The sequence below is a fragment of the Syngnathus leptorhynchus genome, chromosome 14 (genome assembly GCF_054491065.1).
Source record: "Syngnathus leptorhynchus isolate UIUO chromosome 14, UIUO_Slep, whole genome shotgun sequence".
Classification (NCBI taxonomy): Eukaryota; Metazoa; Chordata; class Actinopteri; order Syngnathiformes; family Syngnathidae; genus Syngnathus; species Syngnathus leptorhynchus.
The window spans coordinates 9,197,264-9,221,681 of record NC_141208.1 but is presented as its reverse complement, the minus strand read 5'-3'; the positions used below and the strand labels follow the sequence as shown (position 1 = coordinate 9,221,681).

At 41.5% G+C, this 24,418-nt stretch overlaps 1 protein-coding gene across 4 annotated transcripts in view; it reads left to right on the top strand.

Moving 5' to 3' along the window:
- The window catches only part of ift22 (intraflagellar transport 22 homolog (Chlamydomonas)), a 37,777-nt gene extending 13,714 nt beyond the window's left edge, over positions 1–24,063 (top strand). For 3 of the 4 annotated variants that reach the window (XM_085930238.1, XM_085930237.1, XM_085930235.1), the window contains one exon: positions 23,868–24,063. The gene's annotated coding sequence lies outside the window, so the exon portion shown is untranslated. Of the gene's footprint in view, positions 1–4,014; positions 14,587–23,867 lie in introns of those variants that run through there. The other variant, XM_085930236.1, reaches the window with a different exon arrangement.
- The last annotated feature ends 355 nt before the right edge of the window (positions 24,064–24,418 follow it).

Below are 24,418 nucleotides of genomic sequence, written 5' to 3'. Positions count from 1 at the left end.
AGAAGGTACCACTCTGTTATACTTGTTGTAATTAGACAATCCAGAGATTTCATTTTCCTCAAAATCATTTTATTGACATGTAAAAAGCAAAAGTTAAATTTTTCATGGGATGGCAATGGGCGGCGTATCCGTTGCCATTTCGAGGGGGCCTAACTCCGGTTCCTGCTGAGCTGAGCCAGTGCTTGGTGAACATCCAACTGTTATCAGCTCAGTAGGCACAGGAGGTTGAGCCCAGACAACCACGCACCGCCCCCTGTTCGCCACTAGGGAAAGAGGTAGAGCATACGCAAGCAAAACTTGTCACCGTGGCCAGATTTCCCTGGAAATTGTAACTGGTGGTCATTCCCAAACTGTGCCGTGTCATCAGGTGTGCTGTGGGAGATTTCACTTCACTTGTCTCAAAATAATTTCCTACCTTTGTTCATCTGGCATGCTATAAATGAGTAGTGGCAGGCACTCTTCCACTCTATGGCAGATGTTACATAAAGTTCGAGTAAATTCTCACATCTTGCAACTAACATTTTTTGTGGGGGTTTTGGCAAATATTTTTTATTTTTCAGTTTTTTTGGTTTTTATTGATGGTATTTATTCCTCACTATAGTTCTAATGTGATGAACATGTCATAGCTTTCCATCTATTGAAAAGAACATAGGATGGATTATTTTCTCACGTTTGTCCTGGATTTCCCTTGGTCGTTGGTTGCGAGCTTTTTCCCTGCTCTTTTTATGACAAATACCTTACATAAGAGTATCAGCAGCGTTGCGGTCGAAGTGGCCGGGATTCGTAAAGCCTTACATTTACAGTAAACAAACACACACACACACACACACACACACATCACCTTGGATGCAGCTTCCGTTGTTGACCACCCAGATAGCAATTGCACTCAAAGTTCACAATTACACTGCTACTTGTTTCCCTCGCCCCCGATGAGACATTTCCTGTATTTCCTTCCGGTGTGTGACTCAGCCATCCCTCTTTCTATGCTCTGCCATACTGCGGCTTCTTAAGCCAACATGTTCCAAAGAAGTCCAAACAAAGCCCAAAGGACACTTTTAAAGCCGCCTTAACAGAACTTTTTGAGCCTCACGTCATCTCAACATTTCCACCCAGTTTGACCTGGATAAAACAAACCCCATCACATACTTTTAAAGCAGTCTTAACAAAACTCGTATGCACTTCAATATACTCAGTTGGCACTAACAGTCATAATAAAGAACCAATTGGTACTTTTAGATTTTTTTTTTATTAATAAAACTAGCCATAGATTTCTTTCACCATCTTGACAGTTAGCACCAGTTAGCTTTTTAATCTACGCCTTTCAACGCTATAACAGCGTTGCACCCCCCCCCCCCCCCCCCACACTAACACATAATTTAAAAAAAAAAAAAAAAGTCAAATGCTTTTGGGTACTATTATAGCAGTCGACTGGGCAACGGGTAGCGTCTAACTTCATAATAGTTGATCCCACGTTGACTCTTTGCAGCTGTTACAACAGCGGCGCTTCAAATCGCTGGAAAGGCTCGCGAGAAGCGGAACTTAGCCACTGTGAACACAGGATTTTCTACTGAACTGTTCACGGAGCAAGCTAAGTCCTGCGCCTCGTCCAAACTCTTGAGGCATCCAGATGGTTTGTGCCACAGCGTGGCATATTATTCTTATTCCCAAAAGCCTTTAAATGGAAGATCTTCAACAACAATTTTGTCATGGATTGTCTGAATTGTAGGCAGCAGTTTGGGAATGTTGCTATAATGTTGATTAGCGAGCCTTGCGCACATACATGATTATAAAAACTCCAAAAGCTGTTCATTCGAATTCAATGATCCCTAACAGTTACAGTTTAAAATTTGCAACGTTAGAACCAACATTGTGTCTTGTCCATTTCACAAGAATCAACATTTTAAGTACCCAACATTTAATATGTTGTATACCAAAATTTCCCACCTAAATATTCTGTGTTTTAAAAAAAAAAGGGAATAAATTTGATACAGTGTCGTAGGTGGTGGAGGTGTACTTAATGTAGTGGCAGCTGAGTGCATTCTGTTTCGGTTGAGATCGGCGTGTGCGTTTCAGTTGTAACCGGTTGGAAATCCCTGGCAATGTGATTTTCATTACATCAAAAAAACAAATCACTCTGCCAGGAATCCCTCCGACTAAACCGGCCTCCTCCCACAATCCTGCTCGGCAGACAGCGACCTCCAGCCAACATCCGTCCACACCTAAAAGTATTGAAAAAAAAAAAAACATGAGGAGAGAGGACAAAATGAGCACTGGAGTGGAAGATGATCCATCTCCTAACTTGTTCATTACAGCACACACACAGACTTAAACCCCTTTTGAAATGTTGACACTTGGACACACACTCAGCACACCTCTACACTTGAATAAGCACATCTCTGTGTAAACTCTGTCAACATGAACTATACTCTATGTGAATGGTGGATCCGGTTTGCATACCCGTAGTTTATTCAAATGCGAGACAAAGTTTTTCTTAAAAGCTCCTGCAAAATTAGGCGTCTTGAGTTGGCACTACTCCCCCTCCACTAGACATGCCCTAAAAAGAACCTCAATGGACTTTTGGATTCTTTTATAGCAATTTTTTTATCGAACTTCATAAGCCACACCCTTTATGACCATGAAAGAGTTAGTGCACATCCTCACTTCTGCACACACCCTAAATACTCCAAACTAAGCCCTATAGATAGCAGTCCATAAAACTTCAAAAGCCACGCACCTGATTCAAGAATAAGACGAAATATCCTACTAATCCTACGAAAGTATTATGAGACCAGATCCCCAATTTTATCTACTCCCCTGTCCAAATGATCACATACACAAGTCATCAGCAGCAACACAGATCACCAAGGGAACATAAAAAAAAAAAAAAGTATCTTCATCATATTTTGGATCAGCTAATGATGATGAAATAAAGATGTGAGTATCAAAGTGGCCTTTTTCCCTCCACCCTGCTTCCAGTTGTCTGCCATTTCCCCACAGTTCTATTGAAGGCTTGATACTTAGCTCATTGCTTAATATTTATTGCCACCCCCCTACCCCATTTCTCCTTTACAGCCCTCATATGAGCAATTCTCCAAAGCGCTCGGCAGCTGTTTTCTATGAAAACTCCGGCTGCTGCTGGCAGAAGATAAAGCGATGTAAAGGTAGCAGCGAGCCTCATTCGACAAGAGCAAAAAAAATAAAAGCGGGTCATGTTTGCGATGAAAACATAACCTCAAATGAACACTCGTGCGGCTTTATACACACTCAATGTGCAAACAAGATACGGCTTGCAATATTGCGCTACGAAGCGGCTTTGCAAAATGGAAAAAAAAGCACAAAAGTCAAAGAAGTGACTGAAATGAAATGGGTTCAGTTGTAAACTGCTACGATCTTTGGAGACCCACATCATAATTGGCTGGAATTGTGTTTCTGTATTAATTGCAGAGAGTAAAATAGCAAAAGACACTTTGGTGTAGCACTGCTGTCAAAAAAGCAGTTTCATGCATCCCGTGCAAATTTTAATGATAGTGACAAAAAAAAATAAAAAGACATGACATGATTCCCTAAAAATTAAACTTTCATTTGGGCTCTAATACTCCTTCATACCGATCGAGGTAAAGCTCTATGAATGAAAACAGTGTTGGGAAAACTCGCAAAAACGTCACTATAATATCAAATAATGTGTTGGCAGCGTTTTGCGTACACTTTGTTCTCACTAACGTCTCAGTCCTCTGTCGAGTTTATCAGGATCCGCAAGTGGTTGACAATAACAGCCTCAGGCGGGTTTGTCGTTTTCGGGGCTCGGCTCCGTCACGGGAACTCAATGATCCTCTGATGACTGCGTTTGCATGTCTCTCACGCTCTCTCTGTCTCTGTGTGATGTGCTCTGACGCTGTCCCACTGTACAACATTCATACAGATTGGCCGCACCTGAAGTAAAACACTGCCTAACAAAATTAAACTAGCATTGATTTTAAACCCGCACCCCCTGAGGCTCAATTAATTGTCTTTCAGACATAATCACGCGGCGATGGTGGAATCAAGTTGTCACATTTCAAGCAGCATTCAGCTTTGTTAACTGCAAGCTTGCGGCTGCCCCTGGGCAACAGCTTTGTAACAACTAAACCAGCCGCCACAGACCTGGAAGGGGCTCCAAGCTGGCTGAGCTGCATTTCATTTTCCAATATGAAGACCTTCATTATTAAGTATCTGTGACTGGTATCGGCAGCCTCTACGAGTACCCTATATCCTAAAATAAGGCCAGTATCGGCCCAATATCAATATGTGTTATTGGTATTTACCTCAAGAATAATCATGAACCAAACAAGAGGGCTTTGACCTTGGGCCGAAATTATAATAGACTGATGACCAGTCACTTTTTGTATAGCGTTCCGCTTTAACAACACTGAAAACAAAAAGAAAAATACAAGCCCATAGAACACAAGGGAACTCGATAGCAGCTATTTTTCATTCCAACACCTCCCCATCCTGAGAAGGCCTGGTGCTCATGTTCACCCCCCCGACTCGAATAACTGTCACAAGTGCTGGCTTGCTCTTTAAAACAGCAGCAAAAGAAACAAAATGCTCTTGGGTCACGCCCGTCGTTCTACATTGCCCAGCCCTAAACACTTGTGCCAAGTTGGGACTTTTAACAAGCCGCCCTCATGACTTCCAAGCAATCCGTGCTGCTCAACTGCTCCTCTCCTCCAGCCAGGGCTTTTCTCTTGTGATTACCCCGTGATTTGAACGGTCGACTCAACACTTTTTTGGCGGCAGGCCAAGAGCCCACAAGATCGGTCTGGGCTTTACACAGTTCTTATCCTAGGGTGACCTCAGGCTATTTGTAACCTGTCTTGGAAAAAAAAAGTGGTATTTGATACCGATGCTGTTGTGCCTTTTTTTTTTGTTTTTTTTTTTGCTCCTTATGTTCAAAGATTTGGATGAGCATGCAAAGCTTTCATTCCATTTTGACATAGTTTTGCTTCAGGCAAAGACAAAAATGGCAGCATAGTCTTTACTTCACCAATGATGTCATTTGTAATGCTTGTCTGTGTCCATATTTGCTATTATATAATTTTTGGGGATGAGTTGTGTTTTTCCTACGGTTGTTATAAATGCTTGAACTCCAAAGTTACCAGGCTGGTTTTTGTCAACAAATCTTCCATGACTCCAAAAGGAACACAATGATACCATAATTGAATTCAGGTTCCACGGCTTCAGGCCCCGTGTGCCCAAAAAAGTCCAATCACTGCCCCCCCTCCTTTTTTTTTTTGTACACGGTGTCAACAACGGTGACAAAGCCTTCATGCGAATGTAATTACAGGTCACGTGGTGGTTCGTATTTGCCTGTGAAATAGACAAAAATAATTTGCTTGAGGTTTGGCTCCTGCTGCCAAATGACTTCAGCAGGAACTCGTCGCTCGCAAAATTTCTAACCGCCACTTCCTGGCAGACTTAAAGCTGCAACGGTTCGCGCAGGCCATTAACTTTATTTAACTCTTAACACGCAACCAGGGCACTATGTGGCATTTTAAAAGCCCTCTGAGGACCGAGAGTCTTGTATAAGGTCTGAATTAGAAAGGAAAATTACAGCTTTGTGCGCTTGGAAACCTTTACAGAAAGGACATCTATAAATAAGAACATAATGCATCTGCCTCGCTATACTCGATGCAAGCAACGTGTGCTTTTCAATTGCTCGTCTATAAATGGCTCTGTGGATGACCTTCAAGTATCAAATTACTCAACCATTTTTTGTGACCTGCCCATTTCCCCAAATTTGTAAGCAAGCTGTTCTGATTTAAGCTAGCCTTTGCTTACAGGGCTATTTGTATTCATCTTTATCTACTTAATTCATAGCCCACAAAGAAACAAAATCAGAATACTGTGTTTAGAGTAGTAGAGGTACAGTCAACATATTACTGCGAAGAAAATCTTCGACATGGCCATGTATATTATTCATGGAATTTACATACAAGATCATTAAAGCCAGTGAAGTGGAAAAAAAAAATCAAACCTCTTAAGTGATGAGTGTGGGCGGTCTGCTTTAATGCAACCTTTGACAAAAAAGGCAAAAAAAAACAAAGCCCAACCACGGTGATCAAACTTTCCCCAACATAAATGTTGCCATAGGAGCTTTACTGGGCTCTGAAAATGCAATAAAAAAAATAAATAAAAAAAGACCCACTCGCTGAATAAGGAAAAAGAAAAAAAAAAAAGACGAGCTCTTTTTTTCAATTACCTAAATTGCCTTCAGATTTAACATGTGTATCCTTGAGTTGTCGCTGGATACTGCTTCTTAATGAAGGGCATTTATAAAAACTCCAAATGTCTTTGAGCGTGGTTACCGTATATCAACAACCTTGCCTTTCAAATTCCATTGTGACCTCTTTTGTGTGTTCTTCCCATTAAAAGTATCTGTCCTAGCCGACAGCGCCTGGCCATCGTCTCGCTACGCCTCCGTTTTATTCACTACAACCCATTTTTTTAACTCAGCAGGACGCAGTATTGCTTTTCTATTTCCAAAGACGCACACACATGACACATTAGGAATCAGCATGTGTTTTTGATTGAGTGAAACAGTAGTTAAAGGCGGATGATTTGCGAACGTTCTGTTTCTGACATGATGTAATCGCAATAAGCATTCTTTGTGTTATTTTGCTCATAGGCTCCTGGTAGTGATATGAGCTAGAGACAAAACAACCTGACGAATCCTTACTGTGTGACAACCTGACGATACTTGCTTCTCATTGGTCAGCTTCTGTCAATTTACTTTCAGAGCATGGCTTTAAATGAAATTACACTCCACCCCAATAGGGGGAGCTAATGAGCAAAGTGACCCAATGAATCCTTATTGCTACTGCATCATGTTGTACACATATAATACGGTTGCGTATTTGTGTTCACGACAGTGACTTAAATGATAATTACGCTTAACACCAGTCGTTAAAGTGAGCCGATGAATCGTTTCTGTTGTTACATAATGTCATAAACTGAACCATATTAGGAGAATCTGGCTAAAGACGCTTTTTACTGCACAGCAACTGTCCATTTTCATTTTCTACAATGCCTTAAAACAGTGGTCCCCAACCTTTTTTACGCCACAGACTGATTACGCGTCAAATATTTTTACGGACCGGCCTTTATATAAATAAATAATACATTTATATAAATAAATAATACATATATATTAAATATATAAATACGATGAAATAAAATGATATGACTGGCATAAAAACAAGTGTAAAAGACATACAAATGAAACTCACCATTACACTGAATTAGCGGGAGCACTGAGCTCGTTTCTCAGAAATGAGCCGGCCCCATCTAGGCGTAATCGGAAACAATGACACCCGAAGTGTTAAGGTTTGTCTTTTAATGCAGGATGCTTGGTCTCCATGTGCCAAAGCAGTTTTGAAGGTTTCATTGCCTCGTTAGCTAGCCTGTCGCCACTTATGAGACAAACTGAGACAGTTCTCACTGGGTCCAAATCCATACTCTCCAAGCAACCCAGTTTCACCCTCACCATCGACAACTCCATCGTTCCCCTTCCCCCCAGGTCAAGAGTCTGGGTGTCATCCTCGACAGGACTTTATCTTTCCAGTCACACATCAACAACACCATCCGGTCAGCCTACTTCCACCTCCGCCCCTCACTCACTCCCAACAGTGCCGCAATCCTGGTTCATTCACTTGTCACTTCGCGTTTGGACTATTGCATTTCCCTTCTGTTTGGTCTCCCCCACAAACTCCTCCATAAACTACAACTGGTTTAGAACGCTGCTGCTCGTATCATCACCAAAACCCCTTCCATCTGTCACATCACCCCCGTTCCTCACCAACTACACTGGCTTCCCATCAAATACCGTATAGTCTACAAAATCCTTCTCAACACATTCAAAGCAGTCCATAACCTGGCCCTCCCATATCTGTATGACCTCATCCATACCAATATACCCACCCGGTCCCTCAGATCTGCCTCCTCCATCAACCTCACCGTCCCCCCAGCTCGCCTATCCACCATGGGGGCTAGGGCCTTCAGCCGCTCCGCCCCACGTCTCTGGAACTCCTTCCCCCCTGACATCAGAAACATTGACTCAATCACCTCATTTCGATCCCACCTCAAAACCCATTTATTTAGACAGGCATACCCAAGTTGATCATCTACTGCACTTGATGCTCTGCTGCAAGCACTCTTGACTTTTACAAACTGTGTCCTTTCTTGAATTGTTTTTATGCCTATGTACGGCGACCTTGAGTGTCCTGAAAGTCGCCTTATAAATAAAATGTTTATTATTATTATTATACGTCGAGTGCGCTTGGCGCGTCAGAGTCACCTGTGGCGATAAATCCATATTTTAAGTACGACTCCAGAAATGTTCTTTTAAATGCAGCTTTCCTTTTCTTAGAAGTGTTAGCCTCTTCTTCTTCAGTCTCCTCACTGGGCTTTTTCCCGTCTCCGAATAAGCTTTCCAAACTTCTCTTTCTTGCTCATTTTTGCTTGATTCGCGGGCTCGACTGGGGTGACATGTCACGTGACCGAGACGAGCGTTTTGTGTCAAGGGACACAGCGACGGATATAATTGGGAGAGAAATGCCAAATTGTTTATATTTTTCAAAATGAATTCATACTCATTTTTGAGGGCTCGACTGGGAAAACATGTCATGTGACCGGGTCGAGCGTCTTGACCAGAATGAATTGATTGTCAATAAAATAAAATAAAGTTTTTTTGGTTTTTTCCTGTGCGATTTGGCGGCCCGGTACCAAGTGACCCACGAACCGGTACCGGTCCGTGGACCCGGGGTTAGAGACCCCTGCCTTAAAAGATAATTACCAGTAGGAGGAGCCCAGGAGCAAAGGAACACAGTGAATAGCACTACTCGTGTTGCATTACGCCTTAAACGCAATAATCATTTCATGATGGATTTAAAAGTAATTATACAATGTAAACGCTGTATCTAATGTTAGCGCAGATGCTAATGATGAAACACCATGCTAATGCTAAGTCACCACAGCAATAAAATAGATTTGAATGTCACCGCTATATGCAAATGTAATGTCAACATGACCAAATTGCACCATAATCTGCCTTTCAACACCCAGAACCACAAAGTATCACAACCGCATTTGTATTTCGTACATTTTGTTGCGCCTTATTTTGTCATTCACATGGATTTGTTTGCGAAATAAAACCAACTCAGCTGTGTCTCATCTCACTTTTACACACTGCATCAATTGAGACAGGTTAGGTCTGTTTTTTCTGTCAGGGGTCTGGACTATATCTTCTTTTTTTTTTCCTAACCAAAAAAGCCCCAATGGCCAATTGTGTATGCATGGCCATGTGACACTTCATGCTTCGAGTCTATTCTATGACTTTTAAACACAAAGCCATACAAGTAGTACAAACTGTACTCAATTCAATCTCAATAAGTTACTCAAAAAGGACTGGACTTAAATTCAATTTTCACCAAGATATACACAAAGACGAGGGGCAGACTTAATTGATAATATTTTGTCATCCATCCAGCTACAACTGACTTTTGGCGCTAAGCAGTGTACACCGCTGTATCGGTGTCATTCATAGAAACAGACTAATTTTGAGGAATTCTGGAAACTCAGAACTTTTTGACGTTTGTTTGGCTTACAGTCAAAAAGACGTTCAAAATAAACAGAATGCATCTTTTTGTGTTCTAAATTTGAAGGCGATTCACAGCTGACTTTGAGACTGGTTGCCAGTCAAAACGACTAGTCATTCACATTTGCTACTGTGGACAGTTAAAAGTATTTAGTGGACCTAAAAATCATGTTTTTGGTCACGGGGGAGAAATCCAGAGAACCTGTAGACTCCACACAAGAAAAGGGAAAACTCGCAAATCATCATATTAGTGGAAAATCAATACCAGGTCTGTAAGGCCATCAGGCTGCAGTGCCAAATGGAGCCATTGGCAGAAAATCATATTACAAAAGATTTTTTGGTTTAGAATGGCACTTTCCAAGTTGAAATGTCACTTCTGGTTTTGCACCTCTTCCCCCCAAAAGTACATGCAAACTCCACTCACCTTTATAAACTTGGGATAATTTATCAAATGAACCAGAGGCATGAAGACGGTGGTACGAGGAGTGATCCCAAAAAAGGCAACACACATTCATGCTTGAGCAACAGAAGCCCTTCCACAATGTTCCCGGCACCCAGACGACTCCAAGCTTTTTTGTTGTTGTTGTTATCGCTCCACCTCCTCCCACTGCTCTTTAAGTTGAAGGGTGTGGACTCCTCGGTCAGCTCCACATCACTTTTGCACAACTTTGTCTGGTGGAGGGAGGGAAAAAAAAACCACACTAAAAGCCACACCCATCTAGAGAGAGCGAGAGTCTCGAAGGCAGGAAGCTGAAGTTCTCTTTAAATAACAGAAGAGGAGCGAGTAAGGAAACTTTTCAAGGCCTTGCTCGTGTTTACTTTTCAACATGGCCGGCTAAACATGAGATCGTGGCGATAAAAGAGATTATTGTGACCGTATTTGTATGTTTTTTGCTTGCACACACACACACACACACACACACACACACACACACACACACACACACACACACACACACGCATATAAACACACTCTGCAAGGGCAGATCCGGCCACATGCGTGTGTGTTTGAGTAGTTGCCTCCAAGTTGATGGCTCGCAGCTGCTGCCACTGCCGCAACCGCTTTTCCTGTCTGGGTGCGTACGCGCTTTATGCTACGACGGGCTAATCATACAGTACGGCGACATCTGTTTGCCGTTAACCACACACGAGCAATCCCCGAGCTAATGTGCCGTATGTTTGATCTCGCTGAAGTTGGAACATAACTTAAGGCTACTTCGGTGGTCGCTTTCATCTTTGTGGTTTTGAACAATGCTAAATAGTGCTCCTATTTTGGCCTCCACCGCTAACAGGTTAGCGGGACCATCGCAGGTCCTTTTCACATCGTTAAGTGCTATAAGGTTTCCAGTTCTCCATTACAGTGTATCAGTTAGGAATCCACTCCGTTTCGGATCGGTTGTCTACATTTTACAGAATCACTGCTAGCTCCTGAGCAGCTAGCCACTGATGGCCAGCAGCACACCACCAGTGAAAGCCAAACACCAAACAACCAAATTCCCAGGGGACCTTTTCGCGAGACTACTGTTCAAAGGCGTTCCTCATTAAAATTTGCCTCGTATGTAAGCACTCGACAGAACAAATACCTCAGACAAAATAACTGTATAAAATGGTAAAATGGTCAAATATATTTTACCCAAGGTTTTCCAGAGTTTCTTATCCAATCACACAATCATAGTCCTACTGAAACCAATCGGTTTCACCTGTTTTATCGGTTGTTTTTACCAGTCTTTGACTGCTAGCCTGGATCACCTCCAGCTACTTGCGGCTCGCTGCTCGGGAGCTTGTGACGTTTGTCTATTAACGAACAAATGTTACGTTGCCCAGTCACAACTCGGAGCAATTAAAATCCAACTTATCAACACAAAAATGTCTTGAATGAAAATACTGGCGAGAATCATTTCCACCGAATCTCATTGTGGTTTGTTTGCCGGGAAGCATCCGAGTGTCGTCCAAGCCCCCTGGAAAAAGACATGCTTTCAATACCTTCCCGTGTCATTTACCGTGCTCAAACAGATGCTGAAGTATTGACCAAGCATTCAGCAGGAGTTATATCGTGTCAAGTGTTATCACACAAAAGAAACAAGCTGTAAAATAAAATTGTTATGGGGTTTGACAGATTTTCCGTTGTGCTTTATGGTCCCTAATGGCGTTTGCCTGTTCGAATATACTGCGTTTGTACCATTGACACGTGATTAATGTTGGGTAACACCTCGGCCATAGAAAAAAGACAAACATCTACTTCATTCTTATCATTCGTGTGCGTACCTGCTGGCTAAGTGCTAAAACCAAGCATTATTATGAATACCATACATCTGGACCCTCAGGCCAAAAGATGTGAAGATACTGTATGTGCTTATCACATATAAAACACATACCTTGAATATTATTTGCACTTTGTTTTGTAAGCCTATGTTCCATCCATCCATCTATCCATCCATCCATTCATCCAACCGATCCACCCACCCATCCAACCGATCCACCAACACACCCATCCACCAAACTGCACTATTTCTCTTTCCAGTACTTCTTATGAGTAAAAATCAGAGTTTGACCTGTTGGACCCAAGCGCTTCCATTGTACTGTGCTGAGCATGTGTGCGTCTGGGTCTATGTACTGTATGTGTGTGCGTGGGTATGTGTGTGAGCTCCAGTGTCCCTGTCTGCATTTGAATGAGTCATCCCACATTGACCCCACCCTACGTGGGCGGTGAATTTGGCCCAGCTAGACCAGTATTTGGCCTGTCCCAGAAAAAAGGCCTCAAATAACTGGCCCCTTTGTTCCAAAATGTCACTCCTCTACAAAAGGATGTGGAGGCATCACATCGTGCTCTCTCGTGCTCTCTTTCTTTGTCTGTCTTGATTTGTATAAAACTGGAATGTCAAGGTGAAAGTACCTAAATTAGATTGTTTGCTCTTTATAATGACACAAAACACATTTCTATTAGTTTTAAGGTATGTACATGCACCCTGTCTAGCTTTTCTTTGGTTTTTCTTGCATGTCAATGTCATTTCATCCTCATGACATATGGAACATGCACAAATGATTCTCTAAACACTGCCAGAAGTATGGCAATAAGTCAATAAATCAACCACAAGTCACAGTGAAATCTATGCGCCCATTTCTTGCAAAGAATGGAACCATTTTATTCTGCGTGTGTCCGAGTGCCAGGGAACATTAAGCCTTCAAAGTAGTTAATGGTGCACGAGTTGTCCGACTTTTGGTCAATATGGAAACACTTAAGTATGAAGAAGAGGGTGTGCTCCGTTAGAGGGGGTCATTGATCATGATTTGGCGGAGACAAATTAGCATCGATGCCCCAAATTGTTAAATGTAAACAGTCCATGGGAAATAGTTCAGAATCAGGTATATTTGATTTTTTGGGGTTATCTAATATGGGGGAAATTTAATGATCAGGTTGCGCCGCTGCTAGCAGCTTTAATTCATAAAATTCCAAGCACATATGTTCCGGATTTATCGAAAGTTGCTGATTATTTTATAAAAAGTGACGGACAGAGATCATTGAACAAAGAAAACGTTAGGACATGTTGACACAAGGTGCCGACAACTCTCCCGTGCTGTGAATTTGCGCTAATTGTCTTAGGGCACTCCCAACGCCTACAACCGATTGATCCCTTTCAGCATCACAGACAAGAATGTAGCAAGAACAAAAAAACAGTGAGTCACGTCGCCTGGCTGAAAAACATACACAACGGCGGCGGAGACGGTGTTTTGGGTCATCGACTCACAAATTGCTGCCGTTTACCCTGCACACACTGTTTATAATGGCCCCATTGTAACCCTTGTTATGTCACTGAGAGATGAGGCTCAGGTTACTGATGTCCAGGTGGCTAATTTTCTAAAATGCTACAAGTTTTCAAATGTGAGTAGGCAGGAGGTTTGAATTAGGGCTCAGTATATTGCCTCCGTCGCTTCGTGTTAGGGAAATGCTGTCAGCCACCGTGATCTGGATACCATCACGTTTATGAAGATAGACTTACGGTGTTTGTCTTCCCGACGGCTTGTCGGTGGACTCCAACAAAGCACACTGAGGCCTTTAATCGTGACGCCACACACATCGTAATTGCTTCCTCTACCGACGCGCATGCTGGGGCAAGATAGATGTGCGTCTTTGAGTGTTTTCTTTTGATTACATCTGCGTTCTGATATCATTGCCAAAAAGAGAGGCTCAGCTCTTGGAAGACTTGATGTGCAATAGATTTTTGGTAAATGATGCTCGTTATTTACGTATATTAGGGTTAGGTTATTTTTCGGGTTCAATTTTAGGCATTAACATAGGGTTAGGGATTTTGTTCGGTTTAAGATCATTGGTTTGGCTAAGCTTTATGCTAAATTAGGCTAATGCTATGCTAATATTATGCTAATGTTGTGCTAAATTAGCGCAAGTGTTAAAGTAGGGTGTTAGTTCGGGAAGCAGTTAGGCAATAGGCTCGCATATTTTATATTACGAAAATCCTAAAGCATAGTCTCAAACAGAAGTGTCGCAAAAAGTATACCGTAATTTTTGGACTATAAATTGCTCAGAGTATAAGTCGCACCAGCCATAAAATGTACAATAAAGTGAAAAAAAAAACACATATATAAGCCGCACCGGAGTATAAGTCGCACTTTTGGGGCAAATTTATTTGTCAAAATCCAACACCAAAAACAGACATGAACAGGCTAAACGATACGGTATGATAACGTGACATATACACAAACGAGGAGCTGAGATCGGGCCTGATGTAACATTCAGAGTTATTCAAGTAAGTATTACGGCCCCCGACTTCCATCCACGGAGGTGAAAGAAAGCTCCGTAGAGTATGACCGGGCGTGCGTAAAAGCCATGTCCGAGCCCCATCCACCGTCCCCGGACAGCCACCCGGCCGAGCGCCGGCCCCCGACTTCCATCCACGGAGGTGAAAGAGAGCTTCAGTCGAGAAGGACCGGACGTGCGAAAAGCCATAATAGTTTTTCAAACCTTCTGTGTCACTCCAAATCATTAAATCCTTCAAACTCTTCGTCCTCCGTGTCACTTACAAACAAAGCCGCTAATGATGCCGGTAGTACGTGGGGCCCTTCGTCATCTTCGTCATCCCGTGATCGAATCCTTTGTCCTTTATGCAAACAACCGCCGCGCGGCACGGGTGACGTCAATTGCAGTTCAAATGACAGTAATCCCTTGCTACATCCCGGTTCGTTTATCACGGTTTCACTACATCGCGGATTTTTGAATTTTGAAAATTTGTGAAAAAAAAATCACATTTAAGTCACTCCTGAGTATAAGTCGCCCCCCCACCCAAACTATGACAAAAAACGCGATTTATAGTCCGAAAATTACGGTATACGCTAACCTAATGATTATCTTTTGATTTACTCAATGTGAAATCTGGGTAAAATCAGTCTTACACAAAGATGATACACTTTTTATTTTTATTATCGCGGCACAGAGTTTGAGTTTCAGGGTCAGGAATTTGAAATGTTGGTTCAGGTTGGTCGGGTTGGAGTCAGAATTAGTACCTCGATTAGAGTAAGGATTATAGTTAATGTTAGGGTAAACTTGGGCCAGGGATTTGAGTTTCGGTTGGGCTCGACAATATGGACGAATGGAACTGAACTAGACAATCACAAATAAATGTCAGCTATTCACATTTGGTAGTTGACCCATGAGGTTAGATTAGGGACATCTTTGGATTCTCCTAGTGTATCTAACTTTGTGGCAGTGTCAATGTAATGTGAAAAATAAATGGCCGGATAAGCAATGATAAGCCAAGAAGGCTCACTGTGTGTGAGACAGGGCCAGTTTTGTTATCCTGTTTTGACACATCTGTGAGAATGGTTAACACATTAAGGAGACTTTGACGCAAAGTCGGCACTGGGAAATCACTCATGTCCCACCTGAATCCTGAAAAGAACTTGCGCACACACGCAAACACACACAGAGCAGGTTGTGTTGCATGAGCCATGTGCTTGTGGATATCTGTTGGCATCTGGCTCTTATTTCCTTTCTCCATGTCACAAGCGCAAACGTTTGAAGCATGACTCACAGGCCTCGGGGGCATCCAAGACACAATACACCATCGTTGGAAATGTCACAAACTATTTTGCCCAACACAGACCCCTGGTCAAAAGAAAATTAAAACCAACGTTTGAACTGCCACACCGTCTTTGATACATATCACAAAAGATAGTGGAACTGGTAAAGTCGCTTGAAAACATGTAAAAAGACGAGGGGGGCGTGTTTTTAATACAATCTTGTTCCTCTCGTGTAAAGATGTGCTTTTGTCCAGTCTGCCAGCTGGTCCTAACTGTCTGCTCGGCACGCTCATGGCGGCCAGATGGTGATACACACACACATCCGAGTCGCGCATCCTCCAGCTAAGATCTACCTTGGTCGACCCCACGACAAGCGGCTTGCATTTCAAAGGCGGAGCAAGCGCTTCGAGCGAGAAACATAAACTGGGCTGTGAAGATATGTGATATGTGTCCCACCGGGAAAATTGTCTAAGGCACACGAGAGCCTCCCCAAAAAAGTTGATGTGAATTGTTGATTTCTAGCAAATGTTGTTCCCAAAAATATTACAATCACTCTTTTGAAAAACAATCATCCCTTGTTCCATCCCAGTGAATTTGTTCCAGACCCGCCTGCAAAAGATGACAAATCTGCAATCTAGTGAAAAAAAATTACCATGGATCCTTGGAACTCAGAATTTATAAATGTTTTCTTAAGAATCTGATTCAAACTTCAAACGAAAATGCAAACTTCAATGAGAACGGATCTCATGCTTTCCAATTCTCCTTTAAGTAATTTTTTTCTGTGAGTTTTTTGTCCCAATAAAGCCTTCTCAAAGTGCATCAGTGTTTCTGAGCAGAAAATCCTAATGATAAGGTTAGAATTGAAAGTTAATGCACTGATGCTGTCGTAAACCATGGAGCGTGACAAAAAAAAAAATCTCCATCTTTTCTAATACAGCAAGAAAAAGCATCTGATCTTTATTTTAAGTGATATTAAATAGAATAAAAAAATATTGATTGAACATAACAGGGAAGAAAAAGACTGTAAAAGCGAAGGTTTGTATTTAGAACATGCTTGAGCCTCTTTTGGCATCAATAACCTCAACCGAACATTTTCTATAGTTGCTCAGACCTTTTTTCGTCAGCTTTTAAAGAACATTTTGTTACCCTTTTTTTAGACAGACTGTCTCGTGTTGTGACTAATTATATTTCATGCTCAATTCATGGATAAATCCAAGTAACGGCAAAAGCTCTTTCTTTTTGTCTGCCTTAAACAGACAGTGCATGGCCTGTCTCCTACTCTTTGTTAATGCGCCATCGGGCTAACTTGCTCATATTGTATGATTCGCACTAATAACTTCAAACGAAAGATAAATCTGCGCTGCCATGAGCCATGGCTACCGTTATTGCCTCGTATTTCCTCCGTCATTACTCACGTTAATGAAACCTTATGAAAAAGCTCCTTTCACCATGCTGTTTGATCAGCTGCATTATACAATAACGTGAGAGATGACACTGACATCTTTTGTGGTGATTGTCGGAAAAGAAGCTGCGGGGATGGTGCTCGCCAAAAGGCGCCGATTGATGAGAAACGCAAGAAACCGCTGTGCTGCTTTCGTTGATGGTAGCCGAGCGAGTTCGAAGCTGCTTTGAAAGAGCTTCAAAAACGCAGCGACTGCTCTTTTTTTCTGCATTAAAAATAAAGTTGAAGAAAACTTTTCAAGCGATCAACTTTTTTAGTGGTGCGTTAGTTTGGATTGTTGGGAGGAAGCAAAGGGCCTGGTATGTTCACCCTAAGTAAATATAATCTGTTAATAATTGTACTTGATGACTTCTCAAACACTTTAATGCACCCCCCCAGTAGTAGACTCCAATGAAAGATCACAGTGGGACCACCCTCCAATTTATCTCTCCCCCTTTTTCAGCCCATTAACTTGGGAGTCATGATGGGAGATCAAGCCAGTGCACATTTTCAAAAACATTTTTAAAAAGCAGTGACAGTAAACAGGAAAAAAAAAAAAAAAAAACCCCATCGGAGGCTGAATCCATTAGCTGCATTTTGATGCATGCACCCAAATTTACATTTGGGATGTGATGAGATTTATCTTTGTTTCCAAACTGGCTTTTTAAAAGTGAAACATGGACAAATGTATGTTATCTAGTTTTGCACTGTATTGCTAAAAGTTACATGTGAGTAGAAAATTATATTTGAGTTTTTTTTCCACCAAAATAGTGGTTAGGGTGTGAGAAGACAACGAACATGTTTGCATACAGACTTGAGGCGTATACACGGCCTTTATTTTTATTACTACTATTATTGTTATTATTATTATTTATGTCACCTCTTAATGGGGGAAAAAAGTTATACAGCCTAGATAAAAAAATATTCCAGGGATGAGGGGCTCCTCCGCATGAAGCCTGAGAAGCTAAAATGAAGCATTCTGCACTGCAAGAAGTATGTATTCATGTTATGAGTGCCAACAGTTAATGGAAATTCTGCATCAGGCTGGCATTTCCTTCATGCTGTGTGTGTGCGTGAGACCGTATTTGTGTGTGGCACCTTAATGCGGTTTGCACATTATGGAAAATCTTCTCCCTTATTATTCTACTTGCTATTTGTTTGTGAAATCTACAGTAGACAGATCCCAAACAAGGATGCTAGTTGGTTTGTTTTTAACTGACAGAATGATATTAATTCATGTTGTGTAGCTTCTGATGTGTGTGTGAGATGGACAACCGGTTGAGTGATGGCAAGGTGTTCATCGGGGTGTGACTGGAGTGACTCAGCTACAAGCTATGCTCTCCTCCTTCTTCTGCTTTAGTGAATGACTCACAGCTTCCACGGTGTGTGGATCTTTTGCCATCCAAATAACTGTTTCCACTAGAGGGGAAAAACACTTTATTTGCCATTTATTTCCCAAAATAGTGCAAACAACACATGACTAGGAAGTCATTTTCATGTCTCAGTAGAATTTCTCACTCCAACTGCATTTGCATAATACTTCATCTCTCTTGAATGCTTCCTAAACAAACAAACAAACAAACAAACAAACAAACAAACAAACAAACAAACAAACAAACAAACAGTGGTCTTGAGACACAAGTTGCATTTGTTCCTTGATCGTGCATAACTCAAAAATGCAAATCGTGTTAGCCCAGTGAAAGGAATCGGCAGGGAGTAGCCCACCCCTCGTGTTGGTGAGTCAAACTTCATTTGGAGCCATGATGTGTGCAGCAGACTACATTTGGCGGCCTATTTAGCTTGAGGGCACACTCACAGTCGGCGATTTGAAATTGACACTGTAAATGTGTTTGGCTAGAGCGAGTGCTCTGATACGCACTCGTGATCGGTACACTTCTCCTCCTCGAGCACACTTTGCCGCCTTCAGCAACAGAATGGAACAGAATAGGTTAATTGGACGCTCGGCCACGAACGGGCACATTAATGTGATATTTATTTATTCTCTCACCAGTTATTATGATGAATTCTATCTTGCATAAATAAATCCAATGGCCAGAAATCGCCTGAACATTCAGACAGCACTGAAAGTTATTTTCTGTAAAAAAACTTGTAAAGATGACACTATGTTTACTAGTGCATTTTTTATTTTACAATACTTTGTCTTTTGACATTAAATTTTACAACAGAAAAAAGTCTGATGGCTGATTCCTGGGAGTGATTTTAGAAGCGCTAATGTTGCACACACGTTTGCATTCAATGCAACCAATTAGGACAGGATACACATTTCAACATGTTTGCCTCACACTAAATGAGACACTCGATGAAAGGAGTGCAATGCGGCATGAACAGGAAGAGGAGAGCGGGGCCGCCATCCCGACTCGGGAGGGTAGTTTGTTGTGGTACATCTTGGCCTTCAACGAGGCGTGGCAGGTTGACAGGGTTGAGGTTTTAAGCTAGAGTTCAGCTTTCAAACTAGGATTTCAACTTTGGGGGTTTGTTGTTTTGCGTGTATGTTGAATTATTAGAAGCCCTTAAAGTGGTGGGGAGCTCCTTCCTTCCTTCCTTCCTTCCTTCCTTCCTTCCTTCCTTCCTTCCTTCCTTCCTTCCTTCCTTCCTTCCTTCCTTCCTTCCTTCCTTCCTGCCTGCCTGCCTGCCTGCCTGCCTGCCTGCCTGCCTGCCTGCCTGCCTGCCTCCCTCCCTCCCTCCCTCCCTTCCTCCCTTCCTTCCTTCCTTCCTTCCTTCCTTCCTTCCTTCCTTCCTTCCTTCCTTCCTTTCTTCCTTCCTTAATTAAGCACTCCATCCTGCCTTTCATACACATAACTATTTTACTTTTTTGCAGCAGCAACTTGGTTGACAACTTCAGTTGTTCAAGAATTGTTTTTTCTGATATATTTTATATGTACAGTAATCCCTCCTACTTCGCGGGGGTTACGTTCCAGACCCACCCGCGAAATGGGAATTTCCGCGAAATAGAAACTAGATTTTTTTGAAGTATGAGCCATAATTTTAACACTTCAGAACACTTAAACTGCTTTCTAAAACAGGATATTCTATTTTTATCGCTGACATCAACCAGCTCGCTGCTAGGGGACTTTCATATCAATGGACTGTGCGCTCCGCATTCATGCCTTAGCGACGAGACTAACAGTGTATCGCTATGTCCAGATGAAGGCCACCGCCGGTGGAGAGAACGCCCTGAAGTCACGTGACGATAAAGTATACTGTACTGACTCTTTAATTTATTCATTTCAAAACAAGAAAACGACTTTTAAACGTAAGCTATCATTATTAAAGGAAAATGAAGAAACTCAAGTGGCCGCGAAACCTCGTGAAATGATGAAATTTCTGCGATAAAATAATTAATTTACGCATTTTTGAAAACCCGCGATACAGCGAAGCCGCGATAGTTGAAGCCGCGAAGTAGGAGGGATTACTGTATATCATACCATGTTAGAATAGGCCTCTTTGGCACATGTGATTTGCTAGGTAGCTTGAGCTATGACGTGATATCGCTGTAACCCTTCTCTTGCTTCATTAGCTTTCTCTTCTCTATGACACTCTTTGCACATACGTAGAAGTCGCTGTCAGTTAAGACTACAAGGTAACACATTGTCACACAGGCAGAGTCACCTCCTTGCAGGAGGGCGGCCCAGAGTAGTATACCTTGGTGGTGGGAGTTAGACCGTCTTCCGCATCTCGCAGAGAAGGGTCCACAGCTGTGTATCAATCTTTCTGGCATACATTAAATAGTTAAACTATGAAGGCTGCCTCTTGGTAATTAATGTTAGCATAGCAAACATGAAAGATACAGAACTGGGAACAAACCTAACAAGTAGATGCAGAGTAGAAAAAAATGTTCCTGTCATTTTAAATAAAGAAAGCTGACCACACCTTACATGCAAGCGCTAGTTTGTTTTTCCGCCGTAATTACATAATTACAGCATAAAAAAATAAAAAAATAAATTCATTGCTTTGATTGTGCAACACAAAGTTCACACCTTTGATACAACTTCACATGTGACTAAATGCACTCATTATTGCCTCCACCCAATGCCTTTTTCCTGGGAAGCCTGAAAAGGACATCTGCGTAACCCTGTCGGTGTGTGTGTGTGTGTGTGTGTTGTGTCAAACATTTGATTTGTGCCTCAACTTGCTCAAGACATGGTTGCTGCATTTTAAGTGCATCCTGGCACTCTCAGCGATAATCATTGCACTGAGCCAGGTGGATTGGTATGCTGTGTTTATTTTTTATATACACGAACACACACACACACACACACACACACACACACAGAGAAACGAGCTTTTGAAGAAAGGCAGAGGGTAATATGCAGGCCACGTTGTGGATGTGATTTTTCTTTCACCATTTTAATTGCTTGAACTCAGTCTAGCAATAAATTAGGAGTCGGCGGGCCATGCAGGTTTTGTGATCAAGTCTCTCCCCCCATCCCATCACCTCCAACAATGAGCCAAACGTCTAAAACGCCACACCCATATAATATTTATTTGCTCCTTTATTTTTAGATCAGTAGCAATGAAATTGTTTTCTTGAGAGAAGTCCCTCGATGCCTTTATGCTGGTGATAGCGCCATTCCTGGTGTGGTTTCCTGCACGTGTTGTGACGTCAGTGGTGGAGAAAAGCTTCTTTGTATCCCGCCGCCATCCACCCGCTTCCCTATTACTGCCTTTGACAATGATTTTCCCTTCCAGCCCCAATCTGGCAAAAGCAGAAAGTGCGCCACTAGCAGTCAAACATAATGTTAAGCAGTAACATTTTGGCTAAAATGGGGTGCGGCTGAGCCTATCTATTTTTAATATGAATTGTAAAACAGTCAAAAATCAAAGAATGCATATTTTTTGATTTGCTATCATCTCACCTTGTTTTCTTCAAACTTGCCCGAGTCGAAGTTGCTCGCCTCGCCACAACCTCCTATTTCCGCCCTTATTGAGACAGGACCGCCCCCTCAATACAGTAAGCACTCGCTATGTATGGACAGTTTGTTCCCATTACCGCTGCGATGTTACAATTAAGCGACATATCCAACAATAGTCAATGCAGCATTAACTAGGTCAGCGTGCATCAGTTTGTGCCGGTAGGATTTACGCATTGATTTCTGGCAAGCTTGTGAGCTTTATGAGGCAACGTTTTAAATGTTCTTTTCAAACCACAGAAGCTTCCGTGATCCCTTTTTCCGTCGGCTCACTTTGCAATTGCGATTTGGCGTGCAACTCGTGCAGACCGTGGTGGAATTCTCGGCAGGAAAGCGAAATTTGTTGTTGTTGCCATGTGGAATAAATTGACCTTGAAAAACCACATGTGGTCAAACATGTCTAAAATTTAGAAAATTAGGTTCAGTTAAAATTGCTGGGAACAATAATGGACAAATATTGGCGCTGGAGCAGTAAAATAAAAATAAATTGAAACTGTTTGCTGGAGCTGATTCATTTTAAGTTGCAATAATAGTGTTGACCAGTAGATGGCAGACATTGCGAAACCCAAGATTGTACTAGCAGTTCTTGGGCAATAGCAAGCCACAAACGATGTATTATTTCTTTTTCTTTTGCATTGTTACAGCTGCAGTTTCTTTTTTAATGCTCTTTAATTTTGTGGAGTTGATAGTTGATTGTCTTAAAGCCATCAACCTGTGCTTTGATTAATTCGGGGCATATTGTTATTTATGGCAACAGTACATATACAATTCCTCCAATTTTTGGAACAGCAAGGTCAATTCATCCATCCATCCATCCATTTTCTGAACCGCTTTGTCCCCACGGGGGTCGCGGGCGTGCTGGAGCCTGTCCTAGCCGTCATCGGGCAGCAGGCGACCCTGAACTGGTTGCCAGCCAATCGCAGGGCACATAGAGACGAACAACCATCCGCACTCACACTCACACCTAGGGGCAATTTGGAGTGCTCAATCGGCCTATCAAGCATGTTTTTGATCTGAAACCCATATGTTTTGAGTATACGACAAGCACAATAAAATTGACCTTTCCGTTTGAATACTTTTTTGTCTATCTTCTCAGGGTGCTGTTCAAGATTTATACTTACCCTGATAACAGACCTACTAGATTAGCATTGATTTAATAGCAGTTTGAAGCTTACTAAATAGAAGCTTACTGGGAAAATGTATTGTCAAACAACAACCACGTTAGATGGCGCCATTTTAGCTGTATGGCGCCCTCTTTAGGAGCCTCAACTTGGTCAGATTTGCATCACGTTCTATTGTGCCCTGTGGTAAAAATGAAGCCATTTGCATATGTTCCTTTTGCTATAAGCTTCCTCTATAACAATACAGATGCATTTTGTACTAGCCTGTACATTTGGGAAATGGATCGAGGAAATGTGTGATTTAATGGCATAATTAACAGTCGCTTAAGTGAACTCTTCAAATGAGCCTTGACAGTCTTGGCACTCATTAGAGTGGCTGATGGGAACATAATAACTAATGCAGACTGGGAGTATCGTTCATGTAACGCACTTTCTCTCTCTGTCAAATGGAAAAGCTTCAAGCAGGATAAAAAATGACATGGTGCTTCTATATATACACTGTGTTTGTTTGTTTGTGTGTGTGTGTGTGTGTGTGTGTGTGTGTGTGTGTGTGTGTGTGTGTATATATATATGTATGTGTATATATATATATATATATATTATATATATATATATATATATATATATATATATATATATATATATATATATATATATATATTATTTTTTTTCTTCATTCTTTTCATGGCAACGGTTGTGCTTTCCCACAGGGGGCCCCGAGTAAAAGTATCAATCATGCTGAAACAAGCGGATGGATTGAAGTCAAGGAAACATTGAGTCATTTTACCACTGACAAATAGACCACAAAAGACAACGCGGAGACTTTCAAGACACCTCAAGTAAAAGCATTTTCATGTTACTGGTAAAATTGACTTGTAATAAAATAAAAAATATTTTAAAAAGCTAGATTTATATTATTACTATCATAATCATTACAAAATTACACTTGACTTGTGTCCACAATTTTTCACTTTTCCAATCAAAAGCATCAATATCATGTACATATATATTTTTTTATTTTAACTGTCTACATGTGTTTTATATTATAATTTATTTATTACTCCCCCTCTCATGTTGCAAGTCATTGGCGGTTTTGAGCAATATAACTTTAAAAATAATCTTAATCTGTTGTATTTATGTTTTTGTTCCTACAAATAAAATATGAATGCCAAACCATGAAAAACATACCATACATAATTACATACATACATTACGATTACACATTTGTTCTTTTGAGTATATTTTTCAGAATTGTATAGAC